Source organism: Ammospiza nelsoni, chromosome 32, assembly GCF_027579445.1.
Source record: "Ammospiza nelsoni isolate bAmmNel1 chromosome 32, bAmmNel1.pri, whole genome shotgun sequence".
Classification (NCBI taxonomy): Eukaryota; Metazoa; Chordata; class Aves; order Passeriformes; family Passerellidae; genus Ammospiza; species Ammospiza nelsoni.
Genome location: NC_080664.1, coordinates 2,223,364 through 2,249,159, shown reverse-complemented (window position 1 = coordinate 2,249,159; position 25,796 = coordinate 2,223,364). Strand labels below are relative to the sequence as shown.

The 25,796-nt window shown below is 50.0% G+C and overlaps 1 pseudogene; it reads left to right on the top strand.

The window, feature by feature from the left end:
- Window positions 1-6,359: 6,359 nt before the first annotated feature.
- LOC132085727 (keratin, type II cytoskeletal 7-like) lies at window positions 6,360-24,676 on the top strand (annotated as a pseudogene).
- Window positions 24,677-25,796: the final 1,120 nt, after the last annotated feature.

The following is a 25,796-nucleotide window of genomic DNA, read 5'->3' as shown; positions in this document are numbered from 1 at the left end:
AAAAGCTAGAGGAGCTCGAAAATGCCCTCCAACAGGCCAAGGATGACCTTTCTCAGCTTGTCCGTGATTACCAGGAGCTCCTGAATGTGAAGCTGGGCCTGGACATTGAGATCGCCATGTATCGCTCACTCCTTGAGGAGGAGGAGAACAGGTGGGGGCAAAATCCAACCTGGGTGAAACACCCAGACAAAGGAGCATGTCCATGATGGATCTGTCACTGGGATCTCTGGGATGCACTGGGCCTGGGAAGAATTGCCTTTCTGCAGATCACTGATAAAGCCTAACCTGAATTTTAATTCTGATTTTATTGGCTGCCTTACCTCAATGTCGCTTTTCCTCCACAGAATCCAGGAAGGATCACCGGCCACGATATGTGAGTATCCCAAGGATTTTCTCAGGGCTTTTCATAGGAAACTGTTCCTACTTTGTGGTCTTGACACCATTGGAAAAAACTATGCCGGTTCCCATCTTAATTCAGGAAAGGATTCAAAGGGGAGTTGGTGAACACACATTAATGTAACAAGTGGCTTTAGAATTATTGGCTAATTCCTAATAAATTTGGAGGAAATGTGAAACACTGCATTTACCCTGTAGGTCTGTTTGATGCAGGGCAGAAGGGAAGGAAATAAAAACTAGTCCTAAAATTTGTGGGAAAATTGAGGAAGCTGAAGGAGAGAGAAACACAGTCTTGGACTTTGTAAAGAATAGGCTGCACTGAGTGTTCATGGGTGAAATAAGACATAAATGATGTTTAAAAAAAAGCTAAAAATCCCAGAAAAATGAGAAAATATTCCATAGGTTGATGTCTACTAAGGGAGATTCTTGTTGGCCCCTTCAAAGACAAGTCCATGACCACCAGGGTAGGAAGGATGATGCTTAAATCAGCCCCGCTCAGAATTTTTTGGGGTAAAAACAATAAATTGAATGTAATTTTCCATTTCTTGCAGGTGTCATTGACCACAATGCCAGAGCTTCTGGAGTCTTTGGAGGCATAAAAAGTGGGAAGGGGATAATGAGTTCTGGTGGTAGCAGTGCGAGAAGAACGAAAGGGCCAGTCACTGGAGGGGGAAAAGGTGGAAGCTCTGGAGGAGGTGGATCCAGCTTAGGTGGGGGTGGTTCCATCTCTGGTGGTGGAAAAGGCTCAGGATGTGGAGGAGGGAGAAGCTCAGGCAGTGGAGGTTCCATGTCCAAGGGTGGCAGCAGCTCCGGAGGGTGGGGGTCCAGCTCTGGTGGTGGTGGTTCCATGTCTGGAGGTGGAAAAGGCTCAGGATCTGGAGGAGGAAGCTCAGGCAGTGGAGGCTCCATCTGTGGAAGTGGAGGAAGCTCAGGCAGTGGAGGCTCCATCTGTGGAGGTGGAGGAAGTTCAGGTGGTGGAGGTTCCATGTCCAAGGGTGGCAGCAGCTCCGGAGGGTGGGGGTCCAGCTCTGGTGGTGGTGGTTCCATGTCTGGAGGAGGAAAAGGCTCAGGATCTGGAGGAGGAGGAAGCTCAGGCAGTGGAGGCTCCATCTGTGGAGGTGGAGGAAGCTCAGGCAGTGGAGGTTCCATGTCCAAGGGAGGCAGCAGCTCCGGAGGGTGGGGATCCAGCTCTGGTGGTGGTGGTTCCATGTCTGGAGGTGGAAAAGGCTCAGTATCTGGAGGAGGAAGCTCAGGCAGTGGAGGCTCCATCTGTGGAGGTGGAGGAAGTTCAGGTGGTGGAGGTTCCATGTCCAAGGGTGGCAGTAGCTCTGGAGGGTGGGGGTCCAGCTCTGGTGGTGGTGGGTCCATGTCTGGAGGAGGAAAAGGCTCAGTATCTGGAGGAGGTGGAAGCTCAGGCAGTGGAGGCTCCATCTGTGGAGGTGGAGGAAGCTCAGGCAGTGGAGGTTCCATGTCCAAGGGAGGCAGCAGCTCCGGAGGGTGGGGATCCAGCTCTGGTGGTGGTGGTTCCATGTCTGGAGGAGGAAAAGGCTCAGGATCTGGAGGAGGAGGAAGCTCAGGCAGTGGAGGCTCCATCTGTGGAGGTGGAGGAAGTTCAGGTGGTGGAGGTTCCATGTCCAAGGGTGGCAGTAGCTCTGGAGGGTGGGGGTCCAGCTCTGGTGGTGGTGGTTCCATGTCTGGAGGTGGAAAAGGCTCAGTATCTGGAGGAGGAGGAAGCTCAGGCAGTGGAGGCTCCATCTGTGGAGGTGGAGGAAGTTCAGGTGGTGGAGGTTCCATGTCCAAGGGTGGCAGCAGCTCCGGAGGGTGGGGATCCAGCTCTGGTGGTGGTGGTTCCATGTCTGGAGGTGGAAAAGGCTCAGTATCTGGAGGAGGAAGTTCTGGCAGTTGTGGTTCCATGTCCGGAGGTGGGCAGAGCTCTGGTGGTCAGGGATCTGGCTCCAGTAGCAGCAGATGCAGCTCCCAAAGTGGAGGCATGAGCTCTGGAGGTGGAAGCAGCTGTGGCAGGAGAGGTTCCATGTCTGGAGGTGGAGGACAAGGAAGCTCTAGCAGTGGAGGATCCATGTCTGGAGGTGGCCAGACTGCTGGAGGATGGGGGTCCAGCTCTGGGAGGTGCAGCCCCCAAAGTGGGGGGATGAGCTCAGGAGGTGGTAGCAGCTGTGGCAGGAGAGGCTCCATGTCTGGAGGTGGTCAGAGCTCTGGTGGCCATGGATCTGGCTCTGGGAGTGGCAGATGCAGCCCCCGAAGTGGGGGGATGAGCTCAGGAGGTGGGAGCAGCTGTGGCAGGAGAGGCTCCATGTCTGGAGGTGGCCAGAGCTCTGGTGGCCATGGATCTGGCTGTGGGAGTGGCAGATGCAGCCCCCGAAGTGGGGGGATGAGCTCAGGAGGTGGGAGCAGCTGTGGCAGGAGAGGCTCCATGTCTGGAGGTGGAGGACAAGGAAGCTCTAGCAGTGGAGGATCCATGTCTGGAGGTGGCCAGACTGCTGGAGGATGGGGGTCCAGCTCTGGGAGGTGCAGCCCCCAAAGTGGGGGGATGAGCTCAGGAGGTGGTAGCAGCTGTGGCAGGAGAGGCTCCATGTCTGGAGGTGGCCAGAGCTCTGGTGGCCATGGATCTGGCTCTGGGAGTGGCAGATGCAGCCCCCGAAGTGGGGGGATGAGCTCTGGAGGTGGGAGCAGCTGTGGCAGGAGAGGCTCCATGTCTGGAGGTGGAGGACAAGGAAGCTCTAGCAGTGGAGGATCCATCTCTGGAGGTGGAGGACAAGGAAGTTCTAGCAGTGGAGGCTCCATGTCTGGAGGTGGCCAGAGCTCTGGTGGTCACAGATCTGGGTCTGGCAGTGGCAGTTGCAGTGCCCACAGTGGAGGGATGAGCTCCGGAAGCTGGAGTGGCTCTGGCAGGAGAGGCTCCATCTCTGGTGGTGGGGAAGGAGGAGGAAGCTCAGGCTATGGTGGATCCAGCTATGGCAGTGGTGGCTGCATTGGTGGAGGAGAAGGGGGCTCAGGGTATGGAGGAAGCTCAGGCAGGAGAGGCTCCATCTCTGGAGGTGGTCACAGCTCTGGTGGATATGGATCAGGCTCTGGAAGCTGCAGCCCCCACAGTGGGGGAATGAGCTCCGGAACATGGAGTGGCTCTGGTAGGAGAGGCTCCATGTCTGGAGGTGGAGGAAGCTCGGGAGGGTTGGGATTGGGCTCTGGAAGTGGTGGGAGCAGTTCAGGAGGAGGAATCAGCTCTGGGTATGGAGGAAGCTCAGGAAGTGGTGGATCAAGCTCTGGGTGCATTGGTGGAGGAGAAGGGGGCTCGGGGTATGGAGGAAGCTCAGGCCGGAGAGGCTCCATCTCTGGAGGTGGTCACAGCTCTGGTGGATATGGATCAGGCTCTGGCAGCTGCAGCCCCCACAGTGGGGGAATGAGCTCTGGAGGTTGGAGCAGTTCTGGAAGGAGAGGCTCCATGTCTGGAGGTGGAGGAAGTTCTGGTCATGGAGGATCCAGCTATGGTAGTGGTGGGTCCATCTGTGGGGGAGAAGGAGGCTCAGGGTATGGAGGAGGAAGCTCTGGCAGGAGAGGCTCCATCTCTGGTGGTGGGGAAGGAGGAGGAAGCTCAGGCTATGGTGGATCCAGTTATGGCACTGGTGGCTGCATTGGTGGAGGAGCAATCAGCTCTGGGTATGGAGAAAGCTCAGGCAGGAGAGGCTCCATCTCCAGAGGTGGTCACAGCTCTGGTGGGTACGAATCAGGCTCTGGCAGTGGCAGCTGCAGTCCCCACAGTGGGGGACTGAGCTCTGGAACATGGAGTGGCTCTGGCAGGAGAGGCTCCATGTCTGGAGGTGGAGGAAGCTCCAGTCATGGAGGATCCAGTTATGGAAGTGGTGGGTGCATTGGTGGAGGAGAAGGAGGTTCAGGGTATGGAGGGAGCTCAGGATATGGAGGTGGCTCTGGCAGGAGAGGCTCCATGTCTGGAGGTGGGGAAGGAGCAGGAAGCACAGGCTATGGTGGATCCAGTTATGGCAGTGGTGGCTGCATTGGTGGAGGAGAAGGGGGCTCAGGGTATGGAGGAATAGGAAGCTCAGGCAGGAGAGGCTCCATCTCTGGAGGTGGTCACAGCTCTGGAGGGTTGGGATCGGGCTCTGGCAGCGGTGGGAGCAGTTCAGGAGGAGGAATCAGCTCTGGGTATGGAGGAAGCTCAGGAAGCGGCGGATCAAGTTCAGGGTGCATTGGTGGAGGAGAAGGGGGCTCGGGGTATGGAGGAAGCTCAGGCAGGAGAGGCTCCATCTCTGGAGGTGGTCACAGCTCTGGTGGATATGGATCAGGCTCTGGCAGCTGCAGCCCCCACAGTGGGGGAATGAGCTCTGGAGGTTGGAGCAGTTCTGGCAGGAGAGGCTCCACATCTGGAGAAGGAGGAAGCTCCAGTCATGGAGGATCCAGTTATGGAAGTGGTGGGTGCATTGGTGGAGGAGAAGGAGGCTCAGGGTATGGAGGGAGCTCAGGATATGGAGGTGGCTCTGGTAGGAGAGGCTCCATGTCTGGAGGTGGTCACAGCTCTGGTGGATATGGATCAGGCTCTGGCAGCTGCAGCCCCCACAGTGGGGGAATGAGCTCTGGAGGTTGGAGCAGTTCTGGAAGGAGAGGCTCCATATCTGGAGGTGGAGGAAGTTCTGGTCATGGAGGATCCAGCTATGGTAGTGGTGGGTCCATCTGTGGGGGAGAAGGAGGCTCAGGGTATGGAGGAGGAAGCTCTGGCAGGAGAGGCTCCATCTCTGGTGGTGGGGAAGGAGGAGGAAGCTCAGGCTATGGTGGATCCAGTTATGGAAGTGGTGGCTGCATTGGTGGAGGAGCAATCAGCTCTGGGTATGGAGAAAGCTCAGGCAGGAGAGGCTCCATCTCCAGAGGTGGTCACAGCTCTGGTGGGTACGGATCAGGCTCTGGCAGTGGCAGCTGCAGTCCCCACAGTGGGGGAATGAGCTCTGGAACATGGAGTGGCTCTGGCAGGAGAGGCTCCATATCTGGAGAAGGAGGGAGCTCCAGTCATGGAGGATCCAGTTATGGAAGTGGTGGGTGCATTGGTGGAGGAGAAGGAGGTTCAGGGTATGGAGGGAGCTCAGGATATGGAGGTGGCTCTGGCAGGAGAGGCTCCATGTCTGGAGGTGGAGGAAGCTCGGGAGGGTTGGGATCGGGCTCTGGAAGTGGTGGGAGCAGTTCAGGAGGAGGAATCAGCTCTGGGTATGGAGGAAGCTCAGGAAGCGGCGGATCAAGCTCAGGGTGCATTGGTGGAGGAGAAGGGGGCTCGGGGTATGGAGGAAGCTCAGGCCGGAGAGGCTCCATCTCTGGAGGTGGTCACAGCTCTGGTGGATATGGATCAGGCTCTGGCAGCTGCAGCCCCCACAGTGGGGGAATGAGCTCTGGAGGTTGGAGCAGTTCTGGCAGGAGAGGCTCCACGTCTGGAGGTGGAGGAAGTTCTGGTCATGGAGGATCCAGCTATGGCAGTGGTGGGTCCATCTGTGGGGGAGAAGGAGGCTCAGGGTATGGAGGAGGAAGCTCTGGCAGGAGAGGCTCCATCTCTGGTGGTGGGGAAGGAGGAGGAAGCTCAGGCTATGGTGGATCCAGTTATGGAAGTGGTGGCTGCATTGGTGGAGGAGAAGGGGGCTCAGGGTATGGAGGAAGCTCAGGCAGGAGAGGCTCCATCTCCGGAGGTGGTCACAGCTCTGGAGGGTTGGGATCGGGCTCTGGCAGCGGTGGGAGCAGTTCAGGAGGAGGAATCAGCTCTGGGTATGGAGGAAGCTCAGGCAGGAGAGGCTCCATCTCTGGAGGTGGTCACAGCTCTGGTGGATATGGATCAGGCTCTGGCAGCTGCAGTCCCCACAGTGGGGGAATGAGCTCCGGAAGCTGGAGTGGCTCTGGTAGGAGAAGCTCCATGTCTGGAGGTGGAGGAGGTTCAGGTCATGGAGGATCCAGCTATGGTAGTGGTGGGTGCATTAGTGGAGGAGAAGGAGGCTCAGGGTATGGAGGAGGAAGCTCTGGCAGGAGAGGCTCCATCTCTGGTGGTGGGGAAGGAGGAGGAAGCTCAGGCTATGGTGGATCCAGTTATGGTACTGGTGGCTGCATTGGTGGAGGAGAAGGAGGCTCAGGGTACAGAAGAGGGTCAGGATATGGAGGAGTCTCTGGGTATGGTGGAGGTTCAGGGTATGGAGGAGGAAGCTCAGGCAGGAGAGAATCAATCTCTGGAGGAGAAGGAGGAAGCTCCTCTGGAGTTTGGGGATCGAGCTCTGCTGGCACTTGCAGCCCTGGCAGTGGGGGGGAAGGAGGTTGGGTTTGCTCCGGAGGGGACAGTTGTTATGGTGGAGGGACCTGTGAATACGGGACACCCAGCTGCAGAGATGAGACTGAGGAATCCCAGTCAGGAGGAGAGTGGTCTTCTACAAGCCCAGCTTACTGGTCTGGCTATGGAAGCAGCTCAGGTTCCGCTAGAGATGCTGCCCACAAGTAAAACTTGGATTCAAAATCTCACCAGTGGAACAGGATGAAGTTGTTCCCCCTCATTGTCGGGGGCAATGGGACTTTCCTGCTGTCACCACTGGTCTGGACATGCTGTGCATCATCCTGAGCTCTCCCTGGACAACCATCCCTGGACCTTCTAGGGATCCCACTCCTCTGCTGGATGCTGATACTGTGATGGTGTCCCTTCCTTGGGCTTTCTCAGAGCTTTTAATCTCAGGCTGTGTGGAACTTTTATCTTTGGCAACTAAAAGCTTGAAACCCTGTCTGATGTGTTTGTTTTGGTCTTGGGTAGGGCAGGACTCTGATGTCTCTGATGAGACATTTGATAGAACTTTCTATATAAATGAATTAATGGAAATCTGATCCAACCACAGAAAAAAGCTTCTGGAAAAAGTTAAAAAGTGGAAGAAAGTGGCTGGAAAAGAATTACAAATGCAGATTGTCTGCTGTAAAAATAGGGTTTAGGGCCAAGTCCTTTATGTCTGGCCTGGCCAGTCAGGCAGGACTCATGGCTACACCTCAGATCCATCATTCCCTCCAGGAGTCACTCAATAAATAACTTGGGGGCAGATCCTCTGTATAGCATTTTTTTTTTTTTAATCACTGCAGCTGCAGATGAAGAAAGGAGCAGAAAGTCTGGGAATAACAAAGTCTCATCTCACTTTTGGTTCCATTTCCCTCTGGAGTGCCGGGTTAAGGTGAGATGGGGTGTACCTGAGGAAACATTTCTTGGCCAGTATCTGATTTTGGGGCTGTCCTGTGCAGGGTCTTGAGTTGGACTTGATGATTGTTGTGTACCACTTGCAACTCTGGATATGTGATCTTATTCAGTGGTGGTTTTTATAACAGGAAGCAAGATATTCCCTAAATTTCTCCCAGAACCTCCTTAAAGTCCAATCAAAAGTTCTAACAAAGCACAGAGCAGCTGATTTTATGTCAAAAGTTTGTTCAAGAAGTTCAATTTAATAATGTCACCCTTGTTTAGCAACACTCCACTAAGACTACTGGAGCATACCAATCCCATTGGGAATACTTCAAGTCCTTTCCCCAACTGGAGGGAAGGAAGATTCTCTCTTTTGGAGAGAATTCCAACTGTGAAGAGTCCTGGGAGGGGCAGGAGGGTGACGGGGAGAGACCCAAATTTCTGGGAAATACACTGTGGAGACCCTTTTGCAAAGGGCTGTAGAGCCACAAAAACAACCACAGCATGCAATGGAATTATGGAACTATTTTGATAGGAAGTGATCTTTAATGGCCATTTTCCTTCATTGGGGGTGCCAAGAGAGCTGGAGAGGGACTTGGAAAGAAGTGATGGTACAAGGGGTGGGTTAGAGGACAGAAGAGGAGAAGGTTAGGCTGGACATTGGGAAGTTCTTCCCTGTGAGGGTGGTGATGCCCTGGAATGGATTTCCCGAAGGATCCCCCATCCTTGGAAGTGTCCAGAGCCAGGATGGATGGGGCTTGGAGCAGTCTGGGATAGTGGAAGATATCCTTGCCCATGGCAGGGAGTGGAACAGGATGAGCTTTAAGGTCACTCCCATCCCAATCGTCTTGATTTACATGACAGGTGTCTTCTAGGGAAGCCAGGAAAGCCTCCCTTGGAATGGAGAATGTAAACCCCCTTGTCATGGTTTGACCCTGGCACAATGCCAGTGCCCCCATGAGAATACCCTCTCCCTTGTGTCTGCTGTGAGATGTGACCAGCAATAAGCAAAGCAGGCTCCTGCTTAGAAATAAAGAAAACTTGATTAACTAAACTACAAGAAAAGAAGAAAAAAACCACAAGGAAAATGAAAACCTTACAAAGGCATTTTCCTCCTCCCCCCACCACCAAATTTCCCAATGCAATACATTCCCCCAAATCACCAACTCTCAGTCCGGCACCACCCTTTAGAATACTCAATCTTCAGTTCATGAAGAGGAGAGGAGTCCTTCTTGCACCATAGGCTTTCCCTGGAAACACATTGAAACCTCGTGTGCTTCCATGTCACTCAGCACCGCCCGGAAAGTCCTTTTGCCATCGTGACATCTTCCTTCCATGCCCAGTGCTCTCACCACTGTGCATGGACCAGAGCTGCTTTTAGAGTTGTGTTTTAAGGACGCCTTGTCTCACTCCATAAAAAGGCACAGTCTCTCCTTCAGGACATCTGTCCCCCCCATTTTTTTCACCCCCTGGGGCGGAGGGATACCCACACTGAACCCTCCTGGTTCTGAGGCACTGCCTCCCCCTAAATGCAGTCTCTGTGTCACAGGAGAAAAAAAATGGTTCCGTCTATGGCCACACAAGAAAAGTCCAGCCAAAAGGCCACTCCATCATCTCTGCCCCCACTCAAGAGTCTTCTGCACTTCCCTCGGGCCTATCCCTTGTTATCTCATCTCTTATCTCTCTTCTTATTCAGCTCCAGGAAGATCAGCATTTGCAAGGTTTCAATAATGCAAGAAAAGGGTTAAAAATTTCAGTCTCTGCCTGTCCCAGAGCTCCGGCACTCCCACACTGCCCTGCCCTTCTCGCTGCACTGCCCCCTTCTCCTCCTCGGCTGGCTGCTATCACATTCTGTCGCCGGCTCTCCCTCTCTCTCTCCTGGGGGGGGTGGGGTGGGGGTGGCTGCCCGATGTCTCTTGGTGCTCTTCCACCCTTCCATCCTCAAGGGCCTCCTCACACCCCCATCTCTGTCCAGCCCCAGGCCTACCACATGGCTGCCCCTCCCCCACCCAGCAGCAGCAGCTGGACAGGGGAGGGAGATCCGACCTCCGTCCCTCGAAGTCCCAAGAGAGCCTCCCAGGGGCGAAGCTCTGCTTTTAACCCCTGTGTGTTCTCAGAGGTGTGTCCGAACCTCAGTGGCTACATCAGGTGCCAATATCAAAATCTGAGCACCCACTGGTTTGACTACAGCATCCCAGAATTCCCATTTTCCAGTCAAACCAGCACACCCCTTCCTCTGAATTATTATAATTTTGAAATTAGAGGGCTCTCAGGCAAAGATAAGAGAGAGGAATAACAATTCTTTAAAAATGTGGGTGTTAGAACCGCAGGTGCTGCTGCCTATCCCCTGTCCCCAGCAAGACTTTCCTGTGAAAAAGCAAGCTGAATGAACATTCAGGCAACACAGTCAAACCTCCACTCAATACTCACTGCAGCTGGCTCAGCGATAGAGGCAAGAAAGGCTCTTTTGCAAGGTTTTATTCCAGCAGGGTAACACAGTCGTTGAAGGACAAACCTGGGGAAAGAGGATGAACCATGTGGAGCAGTCAGCTTATAAAGGGGAAGGGGTAGGGGGCAGAGCTAAGGGCTGGGCAGAGGGGACTGGCCTCCAGGGGAAGGGGGGTGGTCACCAGGGATGCCAGGCCAGTGACAGAGGAGGGAGAAACCAGAGGAAGTTGCCACACCAGCTCCATGGGGGAGTCTGTTTTTCCCTTTGGGAGGGCTAACTATGGTAAGCAGTTAATGTTTCCAGGGCTGAGTGCTTGGGGATTGACCAAAAGGAGAGAGTTCATGGGATGCTACAGTTCTTTACTGGTGTGTATAATAAAGCAAACAAACAACAACCACTCCAGCACCAACACCAAACAGAACCCGAACCCAGTCCCAGCCTTTGGGCTGTGGCACTGTCCTAGGGTGACCTTATGATGCTTGTATCCCCATTCCTGTGTTCTATTTATGCTGGATATCATGTTCTGTGCCTTCAAGACTGGCTCTGAAGAGCGAATGGTTTGTTTTGGTTTTGCTCTCAGCCACTCCCCCACAGCTGGCAGGACACAGAGACAGGGCAGTACATGAGTGCTGCTTTTGCTTTTTGCTTTGCTTTTCGCTTTGCTCTTGCTTTTTGCTTCTGCTCATTAGTTAGTTTAGCTAAGCAGTCCAAATTCTTCCTGGACTGTTTTTCCTTTCCCTTTTTTGGACCTACTCAAAGCTGCTCTGGACAGGGACCTGGGAAACACCGAGAGTTTGCACCTTGCGGCTGCAGCAGCTACCCCAGCACAGGAGGGACTGATAACAGAGCAACTACCCTCAAGAGAGACTTTCTGAATTTGTCATCTTTTTCAGAGTGGTGACAGAGTGGTGTCATCTGGTATTGTTAATTTTGAGTGTTGGGGGGTGTTTTACTTGTTAAATAAACAGGTTCTTTCCACTTCTCTCCGGGGAATCTTTCCCGAACCGGTTGTGGGAGGGGCTGTGTGGGTTTGCTTGCTAGAGGGGCCCCTTTGAAGGTTTTCTCCCAAATGTGCCCTAAACCAGGACAGGCACTTTCCGTTTGGTGCAGTTCCCAGAACGGCCAGTAGGGGCGCTGCTGGCTCCCGGCGGGCAGGGCAGGTGCAGTGATCCCTGCGGGGCTGCAGGGGGCGCTGTGGGGCGGCGCGGGGAGCGCGCGGCAATGGCGGCTGGGCCCAGACGGGGAGGATGGAGGAGAGGCTTTCCTCCACAAACCCCGCGGCAGCCGAGCCCCGTGCCCCAACAGGACTCTCGGGAGCAGCAGGATGCAATGGCAGGGATGAGCAGAAATCCCAGGGCAGTGGATGAGATGTATCAAAACTCCACGATAATAGCTGGAACCTGCGGGATACCCTGGCAGGGCAGGGGCATGCAGGGCCTATTGTAAATGTAGGGCCACTGATGTTATGATTAGAAAAGTTGTCAATTTTTTTAAGGGTTGCAGAGTTCACAAGTTAAACCAATTGCTGCCAAGTTGGAGTTCTAACTACTTGTTGTTAATAATTTCATGTTGTAATCCCCTTTTGTTAATAGTTTTCCTTTAATTACCTGTTCTTGATGGTTAGAAATCCCTCTTTGTTGAGTATCACCCTGCTGCTTCTTGGAAGATGGCACCCGGGACTGTGAGGAGGAGGTGACATCAGGGTTGGCATGCAAATGAGGAAACCCCTCACCAAATCTAGCAGGAAAAACCCCTAAAAACAACGAGCCACCATGGAATTAAGAGATCGAAGTGATGTCTAGACATGAAGAATAGAATCCAGTGTCTGCTAAGACCATTTTACCCCTCAACCTAACCTAAAAATATGTCGGCTAGAAAGAGGATCTCAAATGTCAAACTGAAAAACCGGGAATCTCCTGGTGCTCTCGTGAGGACGGAAGCCCCAGCTCTGCCTGCAGACCAGCGGACACAGCTGCACTGTTCTTCCTCCTCCTCCGTGCCATTCCTGGGAGCAGCGGTGGTGTGAGCACAACCCGTTGGTTCTCCCTGCCTGAGCTGATTTATCTTCTGCCCTGTTTATTTCAACTGACAAAGGAAGGAATGATGAGGAGGACTCCATCTTATCAGCAGGCTAATTTATTACTTTACTGTACTATATTATATTAAAGAATACTATACTATACTAAAGAATACAGAAAAAATACTTACTGAATGCTAAAAAGATAATAATGAAAATTTGTGTCTCTTTTCAGAGTCTCGACACAGCTTGGCTGTGATTGGCCAATGAGTCCAAACAACTCACACTGGCATCCAATCAAGCAATCACCTCGGGTAAACAATCTCCAAACACATTCCACATGAGCACAACACAGGAGAAGCAGATGAGATAAGAATTGGTTTTCTTTCTTTTCTCTGAGGCCTCTCGCTGCCTTTCAGCTTCCCAGGAGAAAAACCCCTGGGCGAAGGAATCATGTTCAGAGAATGCGAATGCCACAGGGGCCCAGCAGCAGAAGAAAGGATCCCCGCTGTGTTATGGTGGTGGCAGTGAACTCCCTTCCCCAAGCTGCAGATCCAATCATGCTCCCACAAAGCCCAGCAGCGAGAGAGTGGCTGCCCCAACCCCATCTCTTTTAAACTGCCCCCATTCTCATGGTATCTCTGCTCCCTTCCCCCCAGACAAATTTCCAAAAACCAGAGGAGTTCCTTCTCCCTGTCTCAAGAGCCCAGCCATCGGTGCTTCTTAGCAGCTTAGTGGGAAGAAATTCCACAGGTAGTAAGGAAAAACCCAACCCCCAACACCAATGCATTCCATGATTCCATGTGGAGCCACAAAGGGCTAAACCAAACTCGCAGAAAAGTCTGGAGGCACTTTGGAGTGTGCATGAGGGAGCCCCAGATGTTGTAGTTCAAAACTCGGTCTCACCTGGCTCTCACCTGGCCTCACCTTCATGGCTCTCAAGAGCCTTCATGATCCAGGTGAAACCGCAGCATCTAACTGAAAGCCACTCTGCATCATCATAATTCTGTTTTTAATCCAAGGGATTAGGCCTTAATTCAGGGAAAACTTCATATTTTAGGATAAAAGTGGAGTAATTCTGCACAGTCTGGATGGTCACAGGGCTTTGGTTTTATGGATAAATTAATTATGCAGCCAGGATGTTTCTCATCTCTAATCAGAAGAAATAATATTTAATAAATAATGAAAATATTGGATTATTAATAAAAAGGATTGATGATACAAGTATATAATTAATTTCAAATACTCTTATTAATGCCACAATATTATATTGACAATGAAAATGAGTATTGAAAAAAATTATTGATAATAAAGATGTATGATAATAAAATATATAATATAATATAATATAATATAATATAATATAATATAATATAATATAATATAATATAATATAATATAATATATAATAATATTGAATGTAAAAAGATTGGACTAATATAATTCTCCTATCAATAACATAATTATCTGATTAATAATGTAAATATTAGATTATGGATTAAATATTTGATTAATATTAGACTAATAATAAATGTATCAGATTAATAATTAGAATATTGGATTGCCAACAAAAAAAATCTGCTTAGTAAAAAAAATTGGAATTATGATAGAAGTATCTGATTAATAGTAAAAATATTTTATTGATAGTTAAAATACGAGCGCTGTCGTCAGGCCTGCGTGTTTTTTACTGATCCATTTTAGTGTGAAAAGACAAAAAGGAAGAAAATGGGTAAAAAATGAGCACCTCTGGAGGAATTGCAGCATCCCATTCATGCCTTTCCCTTGGAGGGGATGAGTCACCTGCTGGGGATCAGACACAGCCTCTGCTCCAGGTGCCGCCAGACTTTTGAGGTTCCAAGGAGAGCTGAGAGCAGCAGCTGGGAACCCCCGAGGGGTTCAGTGCTGTTTACACACTGGGAGTGTCCCAGGTACCGCAGGGGAGGCTTGGGAGGGAATATCCAAGCCTGTTCTGCTCATCAGCGGAGCCATCAAGGGCTGCCTAGTTTCTGGAGACGTGTTCCAGCACCTCCTTCCATATCCAATTATACCTGTTGGAGTAGGAGGGCAAAATCTCATCTGGCATTTGAGTTGCCTAAAAATACCATATTTTTTTAATATTTATGGTGGTTTCTTTCCTCTGTGAGCTTTTGATCCGCCTCCTGCTGGTTCTGCAAGGAGAGCATCTGACCCACTTTAGGACTTTGGACCACACAGATTTAAGACCAACACCGAGGTTTAGGTCATTGGACCACATGCATTTAAGAATAAGACCAAATTTCTGGGGTTTAGACACAAGTTTAAATTCAAGTTTTAGGTCTTGGGACCACAAAAGCTTAAGACCAACACCAATATTCAGGTCTTTGGACCACACAAGTTTGACATCAAGGTCAAATTTAAGGTGTTTGGACCATAAAAATTTAAGACCAAGGCTAAATCCCAGGGGTTTGGACCACAGAGATTTAAGGCCAAGTGCAAATTCCACGTTTTCAGACCACACGAATTTAAGACTAACACCAACATTTAGGTCTATGGACCACAGAAATTTAAGACGAAGGCTGAGATTCAGTTCTTTGGACCATTCAGATTTGAGCAGCGGTGATCAAGCAGATTATTTTCTTTCAGTGCCAAAGCATATTGAAAAATGTGTTGAAAGCATCAAAAAAAGATGCAACGTTGATGTTTTCAACTTTTGGCTCCTCATTGGCTCATCCCAAAGTTCCCAGAACAACAGAATATATCCTGAGCTGGGTGGGACCCACAAGGATCATCCAAGTCCAGCCTCTGTTTCAAATGCCAATTTGAGATCACCCATGAAAATGTCATGAGATTTACCCCATAAGGCTGCAGACATGTCGAGTTTTGGCATTCAGGGGCTGAGCTGAAGCCATGAGAAGAAGAGGGGGCCCCGGCTGATGTCTTGATGTGTGTTTTTCATCACCACGGAGCTGTCAATGCCGAGAGAAGGAGTTTGCTGACACCCTGTGCCCAGGCAGAGCAGGAGCCTCTGGGAGTGCTGGCGGATGAGCAGGATCTCAGCAATGGGGGGAGGACAGGGAGAAGGGAGGAGCTGGAGGAAGGTCAGTTCTCTTTGGAGCTGGTAGCAACTCTGTCTCGTTGCTGGTTTTATGCCAGAAGCTCACATGTGTTGTGCAGAACATCCCAGGCTGAGTCAGCCTCGGAGCATGAGTCCATGGGCAATGTCAGCTTCCATGGATTGAGGACCTCGTTGTCCAAGTGCAGTCCTAAATATTATCCCCCACTGCTGTAACAACCTCTTGCTTGTGGTGCCCTGGGAGGTTCCTGAGTGTTTCCAGGGAACTGGCTCATCCCACGGAAGCACAGAACTATGGAATATCCTGAGCTGGGAGAGACCCACAAGGACCTTTGAGTCCTACTCCTGGCCCTGCACTGACATTCCAAAAGTCCCACTAACTACAAAATCCCACCTCCTGAGAGCATTGTCCAAATGTTCCTGGAGCTCTGGTAGCCTCCAGGCCATGTCCATTCCCTGGGGAGTTTGGGCAGTGTTCGACCATTCCCTGGGGCTTGTCCTTTTCCTGATATCCAACCTAAAGCTCCCCTGGCACAGCTCCAGCCATTCCCTGAGTCCTGTCCCTGGTCCCCAGAGCAGAGATTGGAGCTGTCCCTCGGGATGAAGCTGCAGCACCCAAGGAGTCTCCCCCCAGACTCCTCCAGCCAGACAAACCAACCCTCAGCTGCCTCTTGTGTGGCCTCTCCAGACCCTTCCCCATCCTCACAGCACTCCTTTGGGTGCTCCAGGATTCTCCAGGATGCTCCTGGCGCCCTCAGGGAGCCAAGCAGGGTCCCAAATGCATGAGATGTCACCATCTAGTGGGAGGAAAAGGTTGTGCTGTGCTAGGATGGAGCTGGTCTTTGCCCCAGTTCTCCCAGTCTGACTGGTGGAGTTTTTTACATCTTTGCTGTGCAGATGTGACCAGAACAAGACGTTCCCTCCTGATTTACTTTGGCAAAAAGCCATGAAATTAGTCATGGCTGTATTGGAGCACCATCAAAATTGTGGGGCTCATTGCTGAGTCTCTTTCCAAAATTCCTGGTGATTAGAAGAGCACTGGTGAGCTGTGATTACCCTGGTACACAGGCCACATCCAACCCTCCCTGTCCTGGGAGGGAGCTGCACAAAGGTGACTGCTCTGGCACAGATACACCGAGTTCCACCAGCTGGGTGGGAGAAGTGGATAAGGCCTGGTGTGCTTCAAATTTGGGGACGTTCGGCTGTCCAATGAGGCATAAATACTTTGTCTCCTACAGCAATTTGTGTGGAATGGGGTAGAACTGGGAGAGGGAGGCAGAGCTGATGTTGTGGCCCTGTAAGCTACAGCCCAAGGGTGGTATCAGGTGGCCCAGGTACCTTTTGGGGACTCGGGGTCATTAGGGGTCAAGTGGGCTGGGAGCCAGACGAGAGGGGGATCCAATGGGTGAATCTTTTGTGACATCCATGGCTGTGAAAACCCAAATTCAAAAGATTGGCTTAGAAAAGTAGAAGAAAACTCAATTAAACCATCCACAACCTTTTGCAATTTATTCTGGGACGACAGCCTGGACCCAGCCATGAACCTGTTGGCTCTGGCCACAGGAAGGAAATAAAGACTCTGTTGTGAACTCTTTCTTTGTTTAAACAGCTCCAAGTTTTCAAGGCAGGTGCTGTGAGAACCCTGCTCAGGGCCCTTGGGGTACCTCAGGAGTACTGGGAGGGGGATTCAGCAGAGCCCAAGGAGAGACAAGCTGGAGGCACAAAATGAAGCTGAATCAGAGCAGCTCCAGGCCAAAAGTCCTCCCCTGGTCTCCAATCCTGCTCTTCCAGCTGGGAATGCCATGGACGCTGCCTCTGTTTAAACGAAACCTCCAGACTTCAATTGCTGCCCTGTGTGGGTGTAATTGATAGCGCTGTCAAGAACCCCTAATTAAGCTGCTTGTCTTTCCAGCTGCCTCATCCTATCAATTATCTCCCTTGCTGGGCTGAGGGCAAAGTGTTCCAGAACAGAACATTTGCAAATAATGAGGGACAGGAAACCTTCGGCATCAGCTGCTCTTGGAAACAGAATTCCAGCAAGGCTCCTGGTGACCAGATTGGTTTTTCATCAGCTTTCTTGTGAAAACCTCTTTGACAAGCCCAGGAACTGAAAAAATAATTAAAAAATTTAAAAATTCCAGAAAAACCAAGGAGGGAAATTAGCAGGGGAAATATGATTCCATTTCTTGGTGATTTGAAATGCTTAAATGTTTAATGGCCACAAAAACATTGACCGAGGTTTGAGCATATTGAAAAAGTTCAGGATTGATCTCGTGGAGTAGCAGAGGAAAGTGATTTCTTCTGGGTGATCTGAAATGAAACCTTCATCACTTTTTGTTTTGAAAGGGACTTTGGCAGGAAGCCACGAGCAGAGAGATGGAATCTTGGCTCCACCTCTCGGGCTTTCAGCAACTCTGTGAAACTTCTCAGCCTTTTCTTCTCCACTTGTCAAGACACTCCAATAAATCCTTTTTATTTGCCTTGAGCTATCCTGAGGGTTTTAATTACAAGCTCCCATATAAAGGATAGTGACAAGGAGTAGCAGATGGATTAATAAGGACTTTTGCAGTATACAGGTTGCTTTATGCTCAGCCCACCACAACCAGCTTAACACTGCTCTCAATTAAATAATTAACCAGCGTCCAATTAACAGACTTGGGGTAGAACCTCCTAGTTTCAAAGCTTTTTATTGTCTTGTCCATGTCAGTCTTATTCTCCAGGTGTTCTACAGAATCAAAGCCAAAGACTTAACAAGAATCACAGAATCATGGATTGGGTTGGAAGGGAACTTAAAACTTGTCCAGTTCCACCTCTGCCATGGGCAGGGACACCTTTTACTTCCAGGGTTCTCCAAGCCCCATTCAATTTGGCCTGGGACACTTCCAGGACTGGGGCAGCCACAGCTGCTCTGGGAAATCCATTCCAGGGCCTCCCCACCCTCACAGGGAGGAATTCCTTCCCAATATCCCACCTATCCCTGCCCCCTGGCAGTGAGATGCCATTCCCTGTGTCCTGTCCCTCCATGCCTTGTCTCCAGTCTCTCTCCAGCTCTCCTGGAGCCCCTTTAGGCACTGGAAGGGGCTCCAGGCCCTCCCTGGGGCCTTCTGTTCCCCAGGCTAACGCCCTCAGCTCTCCCACCTTGTCCTCATGGCAGAGGAAACTGTCCTTGGAAGAAAGAAACCCTCTCCAGGTGACGTGGTTTGATAGGAAACAGGTTTTTATGCTGTGGTTACCAATAGGTGTTCAGATTTTAATACTGGCACCTGGTTTGACCACTGGGATTTGGATACGCCTCTGAGAACACACAGGGGTTAAAAGCAGAGTCTCATGTGCTGCTGGCACAGCTCAGCCTGCGGTGGGAAGAGGAATCCAGCTGTTTGTAGGAGCTTGTAACCCTTTGTGGACAATGAAAACTTTGCAGAGCATTGACCTTTCCTGGAGGGGAGATGGAGTGAAGGGTGAAGAGGGAACTGAGCGAGTGTTGAAGGTCTGAGCAAGGGAGAAATGTAAAAAGAACCTTGGGTGGAAGAGATGGTGGAATGGCTCTTCTGCTGGACTCTTTTTGTAGCCATGGACAGAACCATGTTTCCTTGTGATGTGGAGACTGCATTCCAGGGGGAGGCAGTGCCTCAGAACCAGGAGGGTTCAGTGTGGGTATCCCTCGGCCCCAGGGGGTGAAAAAATATGAGGGGGACAGGTGTCCCGCAGGAGAGACTGTGCCTTTTTTGGAGTGAGACAAGGCATCCTTAAAAGACGACCCTAGAAGCAGCCCTGGTCCATGTTCAGTGGTGAGAGCACTGGGCATGGAAAGAACAGGCCACCATAGTACAAGGAAGGACTCCCCTCCTCTTGATGAACTGAAGATTGAGTATTCTAAAGGGTGGTGCCGGACCGAGAGTTGGTGATTTGGGGAATTTGGAGATTTGGTGAGAGGAGGAGGTTATGTATTTGTAAAGTTTTCATTTTCCTTGTGTGTTTCTTTTTTTCTTTCCCTTGTAGTTTAGTTAATAAATTCTTTTTAATTTCTAAGTGGGAGCCTGCTTTGCTTATTGCTGGTCACATCTCACAGCAGAAACCAGGGAGAGGGTATTTTCATGGGGGCACTGGCATTGTGCCAGTGTCAAACCATGACACCAGGCCATTTCCTAACCTGTGTTCACTTGTTCTCCTTCATGTAAGGAAGGAGAATGAACTAACCCAATAAAAGAATCTGAGCTGACTGCATTTACACCTAGAGAAATTCCACTGGATTTCACAAATGTTCACTTGTATTGTATATTGAAACTTCCTAATTTCTACCAGGTACTGCAAACCCCAGGAAAAGCCCAAATTATTCCTCTTTGTCAAGCAAGCTCCACTCCTGATATGAGTGTAAAGGAGGAGCACAGATGTATCAGGGCAAAGGGATCCTTCTGGGTTGTGTCGTCTCCTCCATGGTGAGCACATCCTTCCAGCATGAGCCAGCAGCTGTCAGCTGGGTGAGCTTCCCATGGGAGAAGATTCTTCTCACCATCCTTTGCTTCTAGTGGGTTGACCCTTGGTTGAAGCAGCACTTCTGCCTCCTGGCATTGTTTGGGAGAGGCTATGGAACCTGGAACCATGGCCAGAGACTCCGAAACAAAAAGGGATGGAAATGGGTTTGTTCTGGGCTCTGGGGAGGTCAGGGGTGCTGGGGCACCGGTGGGTTGGTCAGCAAATGTGGAGGTGCTCACTTTGTGCAGGTCAACAGGGACCTCCTGTAGCCCCTGGATGTGAAGGCCAACCCTGAAATCCAGTGGATCTGAAAGCAGGAAGAGGGAGCAGCTGAAGGGCCTCCACAGCCAATTTGCCTCTGATTGACAAAGTAAGAGTTGAGAGAAGACTTTGGCATTCCAAACTTTGATATCTTTTCCTCTCCACTGCAGTTCATGAGCCTTGAGCTGGTTTTGGTATGTGTGACTCCGGTGCCATGACCAGAGGTTGAGCACGTTATCTTTTTTAAATCTGATTTATACTTTTAAATACTCTGATGAACTGCATCTGGTTTTATTATTAATAGTGGGAGGGGGCTGTTCCTCCAAAGTGTCCAGAGGGGCTTTGGCACTGTTGGCTTCTTCCATGGTCTCCTATCCATGAATGAGGGTTTCCACTTTCAGCCCACTGATGCAGATTTATTTAAAAGTTTGGTGTTTTCTTAGCTGCCACAAAGGCTGTGCTGTCCAGGGCTTCCTTGGAGAGGGGATGAGCAGCAGGGTCCCCTTGCTCCAGGATTCATGGAATCATGGAACTACAGAATATGCTAAGTTGGAAGGCTCAACCCATGAGGATCATTGAGTCCAGCTCCCGGCCCCATGCAGCACACCCCAACAATCCCACCATATATGGCTTGGCTTGGGCTGAGATGGATCCCCAAGGATCATCTAGTTCCAATCCCTTTCCACGGCAGGGACACCTCCCACTTGATTGTAGGATTAGGAAGCTCCCATTGACCCCCTTTTTCCTCTCATCCTGCTCAATGAGCCTGGGGACTCTGACCCAGAAGAGCAGATTCCTTGTATCCCCCCCACTCCCGTGGTCCCAGTAGGAGTCATCCCAACAGGCCTACCTGAACTTTGCTCTCTGAGTACAGAGGAAACTTGCAGAGCAGCAGAACAGGGCGTTGGCTGCCTGATGGGATGTCCTGTGACAGCAGGTGCTGCCAGCCCAGAGGGACATCAAGGATGTCTTGGGCAGCATTGCCTGCTGCTGGTGGCAGAGGCTGGACTCACTGCAGTGGGAACAGGACCAGTGGAGCCCAAGCTGAGCCACTCTGAGGAGTTTGTGCAGGAGTTCAGGTGCCAGTGAGTGAGCAGAAACTACCCTTGGGGCAGGAGACCCAACAGCTGCACTAAGGGGACTCTTGGCTTGGGCTGTACCAATAGACTTCCAAAAAACCGAGATAACAAAGTCTGCGATTCAAAGAGCTAAGACTCAAACAGCTGAAATCCAAAAGGGTGACGTGCAAAAATCTGGGATACAAAAGGCTGAGATCCAAAAGATGACACCCAAAAACCTGAGATCCAAAAATTTGACACCTGAAATGTTGAGATCCAAGAGCCTGAGATGCAAAAGTTTGAGATCAAAAGGTTGAGATCCAAAAGGATGAGATCCAAAGCACTCTGTCCCCTCAATATCCACTCAAACAAGGTCTCCATTCTTGGAATGACCCCTTCACTGGTCTTCTCTCTTCCCCACCAGATATGAGCAGGAAGTGCACAGATGCACTACTGCTGAGAGCAACTGGGTGTTGCTGAAGAAGGTAAGGAATTGGGATCAATGGAAGGTTTGGGTGCAGAGATCCAAGGAGTTTCCTCTGATCCACTCCTTGCAAGGCAAAGGGCAGGTCTAGAGAATCTCAGAAGTCCTTGGACAGGTGTGGGGTGTGGAAAAAGCATGCCACTGAGAGAATACCTCATTCTAAAGTGCTGGTTTTTTGCTCCTCATGCTTGAATGATGATGGTTTTTCAGCAAGAACTCTTCAATGCTAGATATATTCTTGGGAACCCCTTAGCTGTTGCTGATCAGGAGATAACTGAGTTTCTCAAACAAAATTTCTTACTCCAAAAATATAATGGAATTGCCTTGGAACCTTGTGTAGGCATAATTTTTACTCCTAAAAGTCTGGAAACTCTTTCAGGATGTGGAGTGTGTCCATCTGACCAAGGCAGAGCTGGAAGCAAAGGCGGAAACCCTAAAACAGGAGATGGAGCTCCTGAAATGTATTTCTGCTCAGGTAGGGACGCTCCTGTCCCAACTGTTCTTCATGGCAGCTCTTCCTCCCATCCACTCATTGTCTATATGAATTTAGGCCAGATTAACCAATCAAGCTCTTTTTGGGAATCCCAATCAGGAAGATTTTGAGATTTAAAAAAAATAAACCAAACCCAGTTTCAACTCCTGGGCTGTGGCTCAGGTCAGATTCTACATGGTGGCGTTACTTCCACTGAGGTGTGAGATAAGAAATCCTGGGACAGGGATGCTCTGGTGAGTTAGGGCTGCCTAGCACAGCTTCTAGGAAAAGTGAGCTGGAGAGAAGTGCCTGTGATGCCTCTGTTACTGTGAAAATGGGCAACAGCTGAGCCCTGGACAGGGGGGCGTCCTCAGGGGCATGGAGCACTGGCGTGAGGGTATAGCTTGGAAAAGCAAATCCCAGTTGGAAGCATTGTACTGAACCAGGGTAGGTCTGGTGACAGCTTCTTAAGCCTCTCACTGTCAGAAATAACAATGCAAAAGTGGTGGGATTTGGTTCCTGTCTTCAATAAGTGATTTCTGGATCTAATTTCCCCTTCTGATAAACTCTGTGAGTCTCAGAGCTAGGAGAACACCCCTGGAACAGAGGTGATGGCATGTGTGAATGGGGAGTTGTAGGGGAATCAACCATTTTCTGCTAGCACTCTCAGGATCCACACATCTTCTCTAAACTGAGTTTAATTCACTCTGGAAAGAGACTCAAGGCTCCTGTGTAAGCCACAAGTATCAACTCCCAGCTGTCTCCTTCCTTACTAACAGTTCCAAGAGCTTGAGGAGGAGAAGCGGAGGCACTTCAAGAAGCTGAAGTCCCACCAGCAAGAGATGAAAGAGCTGAGCTTTGTGATCTAGAGGAGGCAGTGTGACCTGGAAAACATGAAGTATCAGGTGGGAAGGAGGGGATTTAATGTCTGGATCCTATGTGTCACATCGCAAGATGTGTTTTCTACACCTTTGTGGCATCTATAAAAAAATGGGGACAAATTTCTTAGCAGGGCCTGTGGCAATAGGACAAGGGGCGATAGTTTTAAACTGGAGAGGGGTGGATTTAGATTAGACTTGAGGAAGAAATTCTTTCCTGTGAGGGTGACGAGGTCTTGGAATGGATATGCCAGAGCAGCTGTGGCTGCCCCACCCCTGGAAGTGTCCAAGGCCAGGTAGGATGGGACTTGGAGCACCCTGGGATAGTGGGAGGTGTCCCTGCCCATGGCAGGGGTGGGACTGGATGAGCTTTACTGCCCTTTCCCACCCAAACAATTCCATGATCCCTCAAGTTCTTTCATCTTTATCAAAGTGAGTTGCCTCACACTGGCTCCATTGGTCTAAGGAAGTTCTTCCCAGAGCTAAGCAAGGAAGAAGGATTATTTCCCAGCCTGTTTTCTGCTGGATCCCTTTGATTATTGCAAAGAGCTAATTGCACCAAATTAGATCATAGGATTAGCTACAGCTCTCAGAAAATTGCTGAAATTGCTTCAGCAGGAATTCTGGCTTCTGACATGGATTCAAAGCATTCAACGAATGGGTAGAATTATGACTCACCAGTAATTCAGCACCTGTAGAAACTGGTATAATTTCCAGACCATCTAATTCATTATATAGTTTATAACGGGAAGCAATGGGAAACCTTAATTATTAGTTCCAGTTAGGGCAGAGTATTGGTATCCTCCAAACAAAACTCAAACCCGTCTGGCAGTGCAGGGACATGTTCAGACTTCCTGGAGTATTTTATAATTGATTATTGATTTTGGAAATGTTTCGCTTTTCTAAAAAAAAAAAAGCCCCGATACCCCCTCAGTTTGAGACTCAAAAAATAAGCAGGATTTTTTCTTTTAAAGGTAAGAATGATGAGAAAGAAGACACAAAAATGCAGGATGTCTCGTCCCCCCAGAAGGTGTCATTTTTGCAAACATCACCTGGTGACATTGAGCAGCACGGGGGTCATGTTCTCAGAGATGCCTGGGGGAGGCTCAGTGAGCTGCAAGATGAGCTCCAGAAGGCCAAGGATGAGCTGGCATGGATGCTGCAGGACTCCCAGGAGCTGCGGAATGCCAAGATGGCCCTGGATATTGAGATTACAACCTACAAGACCCTGCTGGAGGGTAAGGAGAGCAGGTGGGCTCCATCACAGCTGTGTGTGGGCAATGCTCAGTCCTGGGGCTCCTCCTCCAGAGCCCCAGGAGGGTGAAAAGTGCTAGAAATGCTCATTGCATCATGGATAACCTTGTGACCTCCTTCTCCTCTGGGATCTGCCTTGGGAACCCTGCAGGAGTATGTAAGTAAGATAAAAGTTTTCAAATTTCCTTACGAAATTGAATCATCTCACTGTGGCTTGGAGGGGGAGGAGAAGAAGGAGGAGAAGGAGGAGAACGAAGTCTATGTCCTCCCCATGAGTGACTCCCATTATGTTTTCCCACAACAGTGATTTCCATCAGCTCTGGGACTGACCTGGGATGTGGGCCTGGACAGCTCAGAAGATTAAAGTCCTCCTGCAGTGCTGCATCCCCACCCCACGACATTTGTGCCCCTCATGGAGGATTTACCTCCAGAAGTGTGGCTGGCTCCAAAGTGAGGAAATTTATCCCTGGTGCTCCTGCCTGCATCCCCAGGAGAGAGGAATTTAGGGCTAGAGCTGGGGGCTCAGCCTTTCCAGACACTGGGGCACTTGGGAGGTGTGGGAAGAGCTGCAGGGCTGCCAAGAGCATGGGTAGCTCTGCTCAGCCATGAGGGATGTGTGGACCAGGGGTGAGGATTTCAGCTGGACCTCCTTGTCCCAGGAACAGCCAGATCTGAACTTCAGCTGTGAGGGTGGTGACAAGCAGGATTTAGGGGCTAAAGCAGAAAAATGAAAGTACTGCTCCACTTTTAGTGCTAAAAGTAACCTCAACTCCACCTCAACATGAGGGAGAGGCAGACTGGGTGTGAGAACAGTGGAGCATCAGGAAACCACATCAGAAAAGCTCCTCCCCTGGGATCACATCAAAAAGGGACACTTGGAACATTGAAATCCCCCATATTCCTTTGATTTCCATTCTTTCTTTAAATTAGAGTTGTTGGTTGTGTGATTTTGAGTGATAGGGGCACTTATCACTCAATTCCTGTTTCCCTTTTATTTTTCCTCATTAAACCTTTGCTATCTCTGTGCCAAACAGTGTGATTTAATCCAGAATCTTTTCCCTAAAGTGTTCTGGGAAGTGTTTCTGGAAAAGGAGCTCATAAAGTCTCTCTGATGTAGCTTTAGGAGACTTAGTGGAGTTTTGTGGTGGGACACAATAAGTCATGGAGAGGAAGGAAGGATTTTAGTGATGTCCTGGGAATGACTGGTCATGCATGTGCAAACAGGGAAGCCATAAAAAAAAATCTAAATTCAGAATTCCACCTGCTGAAGTCAACAAAGATTAATTACTCCACTGGTGCTCCTTGGACACACGTAAATTACACCACCCTCACTTCTCCTGGGTGGCTTTAAACCTTTTGCTCCTTTTCCAGTAAAATTAACGGAGAGCCAACATGTTACCGTTTGCTTTTAGGTGCTCACCAAAAGTACAGAAATGGCCATTCCTTAATTGCACAAGACATAGCTAATGATTAGAAGTCTTAATTAAACAGAGGAGGCAGAGCAGTCTGGAGAGAGTCATGGAATCAGGGAATGGTTTGGGATGGGAGGAACCTTAAAGCCCATGCAGTTCCACACCCTGCCATGGGAAGGGACAACTTCACTGGACCAGATGGCTCCAAGCTCCTTCCAGCCTGGCCTTGGAGACTTCCATGGCTGCGGCAATGGGGATCCATTAATGTAGATCCAGTCTTTGGTTGGTGTAAATTTAAGGTCTTTTAAGATGATTTGCATCAAATTTGACTCCTACGTGGATTCAAATGGGTGTTCTAAAATTCAGAATGAAATCATGTCAGC